Here is a 13,257-nt window from a genome sequence, read left to right on the forward strand (position 1 = left end):
ACACACATTCCTACTTTATAGATAACTCAGCAGTACTCAGAAGACCTACTGCTTAAACACTAGCACACACACACACACACAAGTATGCATAGCTATGCTTTATATGAGAGAGCCAACCCTTGTGCATGGCCAGTTTGTAGAAAGCACAGATTCAGTGGGGATCTACAGATTCTGACTGTCCCTTGATTCTCACAGATGTTCCTTTCTGATCTGTTTGGTCATACAAAGACATTCCAGCCTCTGATATGTTTGTCTTCTGAATCACAGAACATTATCATAGCTACAAAGTGCAGAAATCAAGAAAAAGAACTCATGAGGAAAGGTACTTCTTTGGCAAGGATGTCAAATAAAAAAAAGATATGTTTAAAGAAAAAAAAAAAAAAGCTTCCTTTACCAGAAAAACAGGACTTTGGTGTTTAAATCACAACCAAAGAAATGTTGGTAGCACACTTTGCTGAGATTTGATTGAATAAAAAATTTCAGTAAACCAATACCATTTCCTGAAACACCTGATCTTGTCTTGGTTGACTCTTGTTTAGCATTGTGATATGATAAGATCACAGCCCAAAGCAACATGTTGAGAAGTAAAGGGAGAAGTCAACCAACATCATCAGAAGCCTTAAATTCTCATTAAAGTGGTGGGCTGCACACTCTTTGGAGTTACTATATAGTTGTTGGGAAGGCACTTAAGAAATAACTCTTTGTCCCTTTTCTTTTTATCAGGAAAACAGCCAGATGATGAATGAGTTTTGATTGTTCCAAGTCACTTATTTTTTTCGAGATTAAAATGGAATAAAAAGTGAAGCAGTCATTTCTGCAATTCTTCAAAGGCTGCTCCATGCAGAGAAAAGCAATGCCAATGATTTGAGCCAATAATACAACAAACAAGTCCCTCATTATACTAATGGCCTGTAATTAAGTATCACTTCACATCCTCCTTCATATATTATCTCCCTTACACCTAATCACTCCCATTGTGATCTTTGTGTAATTTGTAGAATCCCTTACAATTTGTTGGTGAGAAGGAAGGGCCATAGTCTTTGTGGACTGCTCCATAATCAATGTGAATACACATCAATTGGCAGCATTTAAGGACCATTGCAATCATTCTTTATAAATTCTACACTAATTGCTGTCATTGCTGATGCTGCATGCCAGCAGTTCCCAGTAATAGGCTTCTTCACATGAGGAGTGAAAGGGTTCTGGCTGTAAGTGGTAGGTAGTGGCAGTGGCTTTCCTGACTAATTTCCTGAGTTCCTACAGAAAATGAACCTGCAAGACATCTGCCTTAAAGTTCAAGAGGCATAATCAGACACAGATGTGAATCAAGGACAGCTCTTTGGCCTCAGTGAGAGGCACACATCATTTTGAACACATTCCTCCACTGGCACCTAATTAGTCACAATAATATTGGGTGTTTGCTGTTTGTCAGGGCTCTGAAAAGTGGCTCATTCCCAGAATATAGATAACAAAACACTGTCTGACTCATCTGTGCTGCCATGGAAGCTAAAGTGCTCACGTTTACATTATTCTTTAATTTTATTGTTTTTTAAAGGTGCCTTATCATAGAATCATAGAATTAGCCGGGTTGGAAGGGACCTCAGAGATCATCAAGTCCAACCCTTGACCCACCGGAGCAGTTGCTAGACCATGGCACTGAGTGCCACATCCAGTCTTTTTTTAAATGTCTCCAGGGACGGAGAATCTACCACCTCACCGGGCATTGAAACACTCCTACTTCATACTCATTAGAAGCATTTCCATCAGCCTTTAAAACTAAACCAGTCCCTCTCTGTCCACTAGGTACATCTCTGTCCTGCTGTTGTGACCTGACTGCATTTGCAAAGGCCAGTCATGGCTGAGACATACAGACTTAAGCACAGGTTTTCTGAAAAGCCACCTTCACCTCCTCCAGTGATGGAAACTTTCAGGGTCAAGTCAAAAAGCCTTGGAAGATGAAACACACAGTGGGGGGCACCACTGAAGTGCAGGCAGTACTAATCCTCATGCACTTTGGCTGTTCTCCAGTGAAAGCCTCCTGGAAGAGCAGCAAAGGAGAGGTTCAGAGAGACAAAATATGCAGCATCTGCTGCTCTCAGAAAATACTGCTTAATACCACAGATGGAACCATTGCAAGCAATTCAAGTGGCTGAGATGAGTATACCACAGTGTTACTGTTCTGTACCAAGATGACTACTTTCATTGGGATGTTTCTTATTTTGCCTTTTTTCTTTCCATTGTTGATTAAAAGGACCTAAGATTTGTCTAAAACTTGTTACATCAAGAGGGACAATCCCACTTACCACAAAGGTACATTGGTCTGTTTGCAAGGACATATTGCTGCTGTGACTCTTGCAGTATGAGCAGATTGAAGATGCATACAGAATATCTACAGACATATTTACTCCTTCGGAAAATCCCTGAATTTTGTAAATCTTAAAAATGTTTTGACATAAAATAAAAATAAATTTTAAAATTGCTCTTCCCTGCTAGAATAGCCATTTCTTAGAATGAGTATAGTGAATTTGTATTTGGAGAAGAGATGGATCTCTTATATGTTTTGTTCAGTGAACATATTTTTCTGCAGCATTCCTTTCCATCCCTTTCACAAGGAAACACGTAAGGGCAGGGCTCTTTGTTCACCAAGCCAAGGCACTGTTCAAGCCCAGTAGCCTGAAATTCTGATCCTTTCAATGCAAAGATAAGAAGTTGCTGACCTTCTCTTTTATGAACATTGCACTCCCTGATGAGACCAGAAGCAAGCCAGGATCAGAAGAGAGAAGTTATGGTCATTGCAGGTCATGGCTGCATTTGCCTTCTGGCTCCCTTCCAAAGTAATACCTTTTCTTGGACCAGAGTTTATTTTGCATTCTGAAAATATTCTCAATAACACCGTTTCCTTTTCCAAGCTATTTTTTGCACAGCCCTTTGGGAAACACTGCAGCATGCTGGCCAGCATGTGTGTGTGAGAGTGTTCATGCCTGGCTCTCACACTGCTGCCCAGACAGCCCCAGAGCTTTCCCAACAACTTCTGACCTCTGCAACCTCTATTAAGTCTTGAGTGGTTGCTCAGTAACGAGGCAGCTGCAGATCTGACTAGTTGAAACAGAAACAACTACTGGCTTAATAGACCTAGGCCTAAACTGTGTCTTGCCCTCACTCAAAATATATAGATTTTTAAAAACATATGTACAGCTTAGCTAGGGCAACATCCCATTGTGAAGTTAAACTCTGCCATATGATGCCCTCCTGGCTGTCAGGGCACACTGCTGGCTCATGTTCAGTTTGCCATCAACAAGGACCCCCAGGTCCCTCTCCAGCCACTCATTCCCTGTCTGTCCTTGCCACCAGAGCTGCCCCATCCCAGGTGCAGAATTCAACACTTACCCTTGTTAAGCTTCGTGTGGCTGGTGATTGCCCATCTCTCCAACCTGCTGAGGTCTCTCTGCAGGGCTTGCCTGCCCTTGAAGGAGTCGACCACTCCTCTTTAGTTTGTTATCATAACTCCACTTACTCTTAAGCACACAAAGATCCGGTTTGCACTGCACCACTTTCTCTTCCTGTTCAGATACCAAACTTCGTAAACAGTCTCAAATCTTCCAGATGACAATAGCATTTGGTCACAGCTGACCACTTCTCCATTTAGGAAATGGAAGACATCAAAAAGAGCACCCTGGTTCCCCCAGCAACAAAAACACAGGACAATTCCTCCACACCCATGCTTTTGTTTCTCAGAGGATGTTTACCTACCAGAGATAGGGATGTGCTGCAGGTTTAGGGACTTGTCAGGAACCAACCACAGGACAAACTTGAGGAGCAGATTGCAACCACATGGTGTTTCTGAAGGTGAAGAATGACTCAGTGACCAGGTACAAAGGGTGTTAATTAATCTACTTAAAACTTACACAGCTTAATTTTCCCTACAGAGAATTTCTGTTGTACCAGAAAAATAGTAGTTTGGAAAATACGTTACATTCAATATTTTAAAATGTTTCTTTGTATTATTTCTCTCTGTTACCCTGGGGCTAGATCAGGCAATGCTTTCCATGGGTGTTGAACTAAATGTAAAAAGTTAGGGCTGGTGTCTTAGCCACTGCCTCCTGAACAATGACCTGTTTCCCTTTTGAAACAGAAAACAGATCTTGAGCCAAAAATTTCATAGTGATCCAACTCTGACTCTGGCTCTTGGGTCAAGTAGCAGGGCCACTGGGAAACACTGGGAAAGCCTATTTAGCAGTCTACTCTTGGTTTTCTTGAAATTTAAATTTTCTGTTGGAAAAAGATCAAAGCAGAATTGACCCTGGGATAAAGAGGGAAGCATGGAGGGAGTTTAAAAGAAAAAATTAGCTTAAAAAAATTCCCTGCCAGCACTTGGTTCCTCCTATCCCCATTTTCTCCAAAAGACCACACTAACCTTCCAACCATCTTCTAATTTATTTGTAATTAGAGGCAGTGTGAGCTGCACCTTCCCTTATTGAAAGGATCTCTTTAACACAAATCTAGGAAGCATGACTAAGTATTTCTTTATACTTCTCTGGTGGTTTATGTGTAGAGCACCAGTCTGAGTCACCATATGGAAGAAGGGGAGCAAAGCCCCATCCATCAGTTTAGGCCACTGCATGGTTTCTATGTCTGTGTCACAGATGTCAGTATTGGAGTTGTTTCCCCGCACACAGCTGTTTTCCCAATACAGTCTCAACTGCAGATCATTTATTTTTCTTCTGCTCTTGACTCTACCTTAAACATGAACTCACATGCAAAATTATTTCAGAACTGTGAAGAACAACTGCAGCAAAGCCTACAGAGTGAATGAGCTTGGTTGTCCATCAGGTCAGGGTGCACCAGCCAGGCCAGAAAAAAGGAAAAGACAGTAAGAATGTCATTAAATGAGTCACAGAATTACCATACTTCTTTGAAGAAGGCTATCCTTATCAGAATAGGCAAGTTCCAATAACAGTTTAAATTTCCTGTGTCTATGGGCAGCTTCTGAACAATTTGAGAAACCTTTTTGGTTTTCTTTTGAAGAAGTGGATAGACAAAGAGGGGAGAGAATATCATTTTGGGAAAAAAATCTTCAGGCCCACCACAGAATCTGTGATCCATTACACTTTCTAAAATTAATCACTTACATACAGAGCATGTATCATCCGCTACCCATTACACACTGCAGAAAAGGTCTCCCTCACTATAAAGAATGACTGTAGATAAATGTCATGCCACCCTCCCTACCTGCATCTGCACTGTGCTGCACAGGCAGCAGGAGGAAGGACCACTACGTGATCCTTCTACTCATGGCCTCACCTGGAGCATTTGGGACTTCTCAGGATCTGAGGAACAGTCAATTGCTACTGCTTGGGAACCATATCTTGAGCCACTGCTTTCTGCAAATGTAGACTACACAGTGGCCTTAACAGTTGCTTTCCCACAGCACTCCTAAAGTTCTTCTGACTGGATTTATGGTCCTTCTGTCAAACATATGTAACAGCCTGCACCTCTAATGGTGACTAAGCCATGGTTGGTTTGTGTTTCACTAAAGGTTTAGCTCTTGACAAATGTAGATGGTCAGATTATTATATATCTGATATGAACTGGAGCGTAATGCAATGCTAGATGGCTTAATGAGCTGGAAGAAAGCAAGCTCTGCTTAACCACTGTTTTTGCAGGCCTCTTAATATCTATATTTCATCCAAATAATTGGCAGAGAGATGATGTATAGCAGCCAAATAATTCTGGCCATTCCCACCTGGATAGTAAAAAATCTTGATGATGCAACAAAATGCTGAATCCGTTGGTGGCAATAAATCCTACAGGATCTGAGCTAGCATAGCCCATGGATTCCAGGGATACTCTATGCTGGCGAGATCCCACCAGGGCAGACTGTGGTTGGTCTGGAAAGACAAGTAGCTAAAACTGGTGGCAGAAAATAAAATGCCAGTCTTAAAACACCTGCTGCTATTGCTTTTATACAGCTCTCTGGAAGGTAATGTTCTGTAGCCTCCTTGGCCTGACTGTGCCAAGCATCTTGTGAAGCTCTGTCAAAACTGAGGTTTATGGAAAGATGGATATGCTCCCCTGCCTTACAACTATCCTTCCATGAGAGGAACTTTTAGACTTTACTGAATAAGTCACAAGAAAGAAGTATTTTGGAGAAAAGTAAAGTCACCTTGATTTTAGTGAATCATCTTTCTTACGGATACCATCCACCCAGCTTCAGAGAAATAAACACTGCACAGTGGACAGAGCCTCCAGCACCCAGACACTGATGGGGTGCTCTGGGATGTATTAAACTTCCTGACAAAGAACAGCAGCACCAGTGAACTTACAAGGTAACAGAAAAAATACACAACTAAGCAGTGGTCAGATGTACTGCTAAGACAACTAGAGCTGGGGTTCCCTTCCTGGCTCCAATCCCATATTTAGGAAAATGCTGCTGTTAGACGCAACTCCAAGTCAGCTGTCAACACTATCTAGCTTCTGGGCCTAATACTGTTGCTAATATCTGCCTCTGAAGAGCTGATCTGAGCCTCCATAAACTGCTGAATCCAGATAGTGACCAACCTTGCATCTCAGACCAATCCATCATTACAGTTAACAGAACCCCTCACGTGCCAAATGCACTGAAAGCCGGGTTTGCTATTAGCAGGGCTCCATGCTTTAGATTCTTTCAGGACATTTGAGTGTTCCTAACAGGGAAATCATAGCATAAGCAAGATTTCACAGTATAGAGAATTTTCTTTCTTCACATCAATAAACTTGTATTCTTGGTCTTTGATTCACTCCAATTACTTCTATTACATCATCAGGGAATCAGGTTGGTGCAAAACTTATGGACATGAAAACAAGTAGACAAAACCTTGGAGGAAACTATTTGATTTTGTTGTGATCTAATACTTCTGCAGTCAGATGGAAATGAAGGTAGAAAACTATGTGCCTCCTCTGTGTTTATCAGGTGACATGCTACAAGAACAAAGGCCACAGAAACAGCTTTGTAAAACCTGAGACAGTCCTGATAAGAGCTTTCATTATTTACCATTGAGTTAAACACAAAACAAAACAAACAAAAAAAGCCCAACAAACAAACAGGAAAAAAAGCAACAATCTGTGCTCATCTGGCAACCTCAAAACATCCACTAGAGAATCCCAGTCCAGACTTACAAGGGTGTAATCCATCCATCTTCATTTGATCCCAGGAAGGCTGTTCAAAGCAGGATTTATCCCTGTTCTCAGCAAAGGCCACTGTGCTTTCTGAGTAGAAGGACAAGGCACCATGGATCTGATGTGTACTCTCAACATGTTATAGTTTATTTTAAAGAAAAATGTCTACAAGAAACTTCAAGCACTTCTTCGATAGATTGTAATTCAGTTCTCTCTGCATCTGTTTTACGCTTGCTTTCATTCCAAATATTTCCAGCTAAGCCTCCTGATTACTGACCAGAAAAAAACTGCTCTCGTGTTCCCTTCAGCTCAGCAATCAGGGGAAGATTTCATACTCATAAAAATGCATTATATTGTTGTGATAACACTCTGGGGGCAAGGGGAGTTAATATGAAACTCCTGCCAACCTGAACACATTGGATACTTTCTCATGAGCTAATTCAGGAGGATGGGCTCCACACCTCCAATTGAGTGACTCAAGCTAGTGCTGTCCACATAAACCACCAACAAAGCAGATGGAAGCGTCCTGTCATGTTTCCTAGCTTTGCATTAAACAGACCCTTATTACAAGGAAAAGGAAAGAAGTTGCAGCTCACCAGCCCTAGATTACAAGTAAATCAAGAGACAGCTGGGAAGTTAATTTCAAAAGGTAAGCATGCCATAGCACTGTCTTTGATGCAATACATTTCTCCCTTATTGTATGCTGCCTTTCTGCAAGAAGCTGGGAGTCTTTAAAATATTGCTTTTCAAACAGTGATGTATGCAGACACCATGTAAGAAGCACATATTAATTCCAAGTAGGCACAAAACATCAGCTTGGACTTTTCCATATAATCACATGCAAGCTCAGAGACTGCTCCCGTGGCACCCAGCTCAGGTGGAATTTTGCTGTCAACTTCAGTGTGAGCAGGATCAGGTTCCTGAATTCTCTGGCTGCAGTTCCCTCAGCAAACTAAATTGATCTTCAGGCTCACTTTTGATGAAAGAGTGAAAGGGTCTGACTGACCCTATCCACTGATAATTTTCACCATTCATAAACTGAATCAGTTCACAGAAGGACCCAACAAAAGCAGAGCTGGCAGAAGAAAGGAGATGGCATGGCCAGAGGCAAGAGCAAGAGACACACACTTTTTCATAACAGAAGTGTGTTAACCAAAATACTATCAGAGAAGACAACATAAGATGAGATAAAACTGAAAAGCAGTTTCCTAACAGCAGTGTAAGCCCAGGCTGCTGATGGAAAAACCAGGAAACTAAAGTAGCAAAATACTTCTGTATTCCTCAGTTAGGCCAGAAGCTGGGTGGCTGCAGGACAGACTGGACCAACTTGCTGAGTTACAAAGTCTGTGTTTAGCTGACCCACTTCATCCAGTGGCCGTGGCACCAGCACACCTCACATAAGAGAAGGTGAAAATGCTCAGTCAGCAGCAGAAGGTGCACAACAGCACCCTGTTCACCCACAGCTGTCAATTAGCTTAAATAAGCAGCAAACTTCTGTCTCCAATACAAGGGTCCCAAGTACCAGGAAGGAACTATTCTGCCCTGATTTAACTTGGTTTACTTAACACTTGATTGTGTTAGTTTGTCACAACCTGGTTATTCAATGCTTCAAGAAGCTTAAGCACATTATGTTCCTGGTTGATAGTATTCTTAAGAATATCCTCTCTTCCTATTTGGTACTAGGTCATTATTGCAGCATTTTAAAGTTATAAATAGTCAGGGTCCCAGCAGCATATTATACATGGGGGACAATGTTTTCTATTGCTTAATTTAATATAACAACTTAATTGCAAATGGAAGAAAATCTGCATTGTCAATTAGGCCAGATCTGCTCTGAAGAGAGTTTCCAACCCCCTTCCTGAGTTTCATACTTGGGTAGTTCAACACAGTCCAGAAATAAATTTACTGGAATTAACCACACGAAAGCGCTTGCTTCAAACTGTAGCCGAACTCCTACTTAAGCCAGAAAATGCAGCTGGAGAGCACCATCTATTGGCCAGAAATAAATTGCTGGATGGCCAGCTTTTTGCTTTCCAAAGCCCAAAGCAGTTCCCCAGCTGAGCATAGGCAGAGCCTGAGCAGCGGTGTCACAGCCTCGGGCGGTGGGTTTGGAAGGCACCGGAACCCACTAGAAACCCATAGATCCTGCGCCTGGGAAGCTCTTTTTAACAGCTCAGGCAGAGATTTTGGTTTGAATGTCTGTAACCAAAGGCCAGCTGCTAAGAGGACACTCCAGGCAGTCCTGGTGGCTCATTTCATCATTTTCCTCCCTGCCAATGACCTCTTAGTTTGGTGACTTCATGGCACAACCAAGCTACTGGTGTTTTCTGATTCTGGCTTTAGGCAACCACTGAAGCCTCAGATAAATGTCCATCTGACAGAACAGCAGCATCCCAGCTCAGTGAAACCAACCAAAGTCCAACTGGCACCTGCCCCTTGTCTCTGTGTGGTGCTGAGCAAACCCATCAGCCCCTCTGCCTCGTTTTCCTCCAAGCACATCACAGCACATTCCTGTGTGCCTCACCAGAGAAGGGGTAGGAGAGGACCTGCCAACATCAGCACCTGCATATTTGTGAAACTCCATCAACAGCTCCACATATAGCTGGCTTGTCCAGAAAGTGTCTATTTTTGACCACAGACTTCTGCTTCTGAGGACTCCTACTTGAAGCTGCTCTTATGTTTAGACTATCTCTATTTAGGTGTCTAAATTTAGATTTCAAGGGTTGGCCTATGAATTCAACTTTTAATTGTGAAACACAACTCCCTGGGGACATACTTTTATTAGAGCTTGCTAACAATTATGGCCAGAGAAGCAAGGAAGAAATCTTCGGTAGCTATAACTACTTTTTGCCTAATTGCCATTTGCATTTATTAGAAACACCATGAAGGAAAAAAAGAAAAAGAAAAAAAAACAAAAAAAAGTAAATGCTGTCCTTGCCTTCAGGGAGCCTGGCCCAGGCTGGGTGCAACAGTGCATGTCACCACCATACTCCTGGCACTGCTGCTCTCCTGGCAACTTAGTCAAAGAGGTTGAACAGTCTCACTGTCCACCTCCAGCAAGGGAAGGGCCATCTGGCATCATAGAGGGGCAGGGCAAAGGCACAGCCATTGGTAACCCAAGTTTGGTTTTCCAAAGTGACACCAGTGCTTCAAATACTGACTGGTTGTGAGGAAGGCTCTGAACTGCCCAAGCAGTGACTTGCAGAGGAACTGTATCTCTGGAGCATCTCCAACTCCTGCAGTTTTCCAGAGACTTTGTGAAAGCTGTGTAGAATCACATTGAATAAGTAAAAGTTATCAGTGGTAACTGAACCAAACTATCAGTGGTATCAGTGAATTAAATAGCTATTATGGTCTGTGTTTTGGCTTGAACTAAAATAGATGTTTCCTGAGAAACAGAAAAGCTGTTCTGGTCAAACCAGGACATTTAATACATACTTTTTCTAGAAAGATATCAGTTAATGGGGTATTGAGGGAAGGCAGGGGGACATTGGCTGAGAAAGGATATTTCATAGAGTCATAGAATTCCATGTTGGAAGGGACCTCAAGGATCATCTAGTCTAATAGTTTCAACGAGGTAGCCCAGCACCCTGTCAAGATAAGTCTTTAAATTGTCCAGTGTAGGGGAATTCACAGCTTCCCTTTGGAGATTATTCCAACATCTAATTGTTCTCATGATTAAATGTTTTCTTCTGGAGTTGAATCAGTCTCCACAGAAGTAACTTGTACACATCACCCCTTGTCTTACACCTTATGACTCCTTGTAAAAAGGGAGTCTGTCTTCTTGATAGTCACCCTTCCTGCAATGGTACACAGCAATAAGGTTTGCCCTAAGCCTTCTCTTCTCAGGGCTGAACAAACCCAGCCTTTCACCATATGGCAAATTCTCCAGCCCTCTGATCATCCTCGTGGCTCTTCTCCAGACCCTTTCCATCATGTCTGCATCTTCTTTGTATAGAGCTGAATGCAGTACTCCAGGTGTGGTGTGACACATGCTGAGTAGAGCTCTGTGATGACTTCTTTATCTCTGCTGGTGATGCCCTTGTTGATGCAACCCAGCATCCTGTTGGCTTTCTTTGCTGGCGCAGCACACTGTTCACTCCTGTTGTGTCTGTTGTCTACCCAGTCCCCAGGTCTCTTTCCATGGGGCTCCTCTCCAGCCAGGTGGATCCTAATCTGAGCTGCATTCCTGGGTGCAAGATCTCACACTTGTTCTTGTTGAAGTTAATTAGGTTCTTGGTAGCCCACACCTCCAGCCTGTCCAGGTCTCCCTGGAGTGGGGCTCTCCCTTCTGGAGTGTCAACTTCCTCACTCATTTTGGTGTCATCTGCAAACTTCTTCCAGTTGCTCTTGATCCCAACATCCAGGTCACTTATGAAGATATTAAACAGCTTTGGGCCCAATATCAATCCCTGGAGGACCCTACTTGTGACTGGTTGCCAGCTGGGAAAAGAACCATTTACTACCCCCCTCTGGGTACTGCCTATTAGTCACTTCCCCACCTACCACATGAACCACTTGTCTAGGCCATAATGTGCCAGTTTTTCTAGGAGGAGTTTGTAAGGGACTCTGTCAAAAGCTTTGGAGAAGTCCAGGTAGATAATGTCCAATGCTCATCCTGCATCAGCCAAGACAGTTACTTTGTCATATACAAGGTAATTGGGTTTGTCAAGCATGATTTGCACCGTGTGAATCCATGTGGATTTTTCCCAATCACATTTCAGTTGACTTGTCACAGTCCCCAGGAGGACTTAACAGTGGCAAAAACTGTAGCCCAAATATCTCTGGAAAGATCTGCCTGTCAGAACAGAATTCCTGATCTAAAAATGAAGGATGAAACAATATCAAACTAACTGGATTTCATAAGAAGGAGGGAGGGGAGTCTTTTTTTTTGCTCTTCCTCATGATGTCCATTCAAACTGGCCCAAGATTCAGTAAGAGATGTGGCAGCACAGAAATTAAAACGTGAGCTGTGTAAAATGCAACAAGTGCTTAAATAAATCAGCACCAATAAGCCAAGCTCTGTGGCAAATGTCTGCTGTGGAGCAGAGGAGACAATTAAATCAGAAGCAAAAATTATGGCTGGTAAGTAGTTTGATACAATTAGGAGAAAGATAAATCAGCCTGTTAGTTACTCCAGAAGAGGCAGGTGAGGGAGTCTCCAGCAGACAGCACCCTGTCCCAGCTTAAGTAGAATTCCCCTGGGAGAAGGCCTGCAGGTCTGAGGTCTCACAGCCCAGAGAACAAATTGGAAAATAATGAAGCTGGTTTGCTGCAATTGCACGAGAGGTGACAGCTCTGCAAAACAAAGGGATTCTGGAGCCTGAATCAGGGCAGTGGGAGAGATCAACTTGCACATATGGCAAGGGATTGGATTACATGTAATTGCTCCTGTGAAGAGTGGGTGGTTTGTAAGTGTTATGACAGCTGCAGAGCAGAGGATGTCTCTGCTGTGAGACAATACAGAGCTGGACCAGAAAACAGGGAGGCACAAGTCACTGAACTCTCTAACATGGGGCAAGTGCTTTTGCCCAAGGCACTTGCACTATGCTGGGACTCCAGAAGCAGATAGGTTTATCAGCACTTAGGCTCATTGATCCATTTCCTCCCTGCATCCAGAGAGAACATAGTGGCTTTACACATCCAAAGAAACTGCAGGGTAGCTAACAAGTCCATTCAGTGCATAAATTAATGAGTGGGACTTTTTCTCACATCTCACAGGGCACAGCTGGAGGACAGTCATTTTGCAGTCTAGGTCTATCATTTTTAGTGTGTTTTCATCCTTACAACTGGAGGCAAAAAAGCTTTAATTGCATGTGCTTAACATGACAGCCTGTTTTGCCAATATAATCTGTATTCAGAAGTTCCTGGAACAGCACAGCTAATTACATGATTTTAAGCTTTAAATAACTGATACACAAGCTGACTTTTAACTCCATCTTTACATTTTTATAAAGCAGTGCATCTGGCAACCAGTCCCTCTTGTATGCATTTTCTATTTAAGATACTTCATACACTGCTAGCACATTCCTGTACTAAGCACTCCCATGCAGCTAGAGCTATCCTTATGTCTTGCTGCTATTAAAAGCTCTGTAGCTGCAC

The sequence above is a fragment of the Heliangelus exortis genome, chromosome 7 (assembly GCF_036169615.1).
Source record: "Heliangelus exortis chromosome 7, bHelExo1.hap1, whole genome shotgun sequence".
Lineage (NCBI taxonomy): Eukaryota > Metazoa > Chordata > Aves > Apodiformes > Trochilidae > Heliangelus > Heliangelus exortis.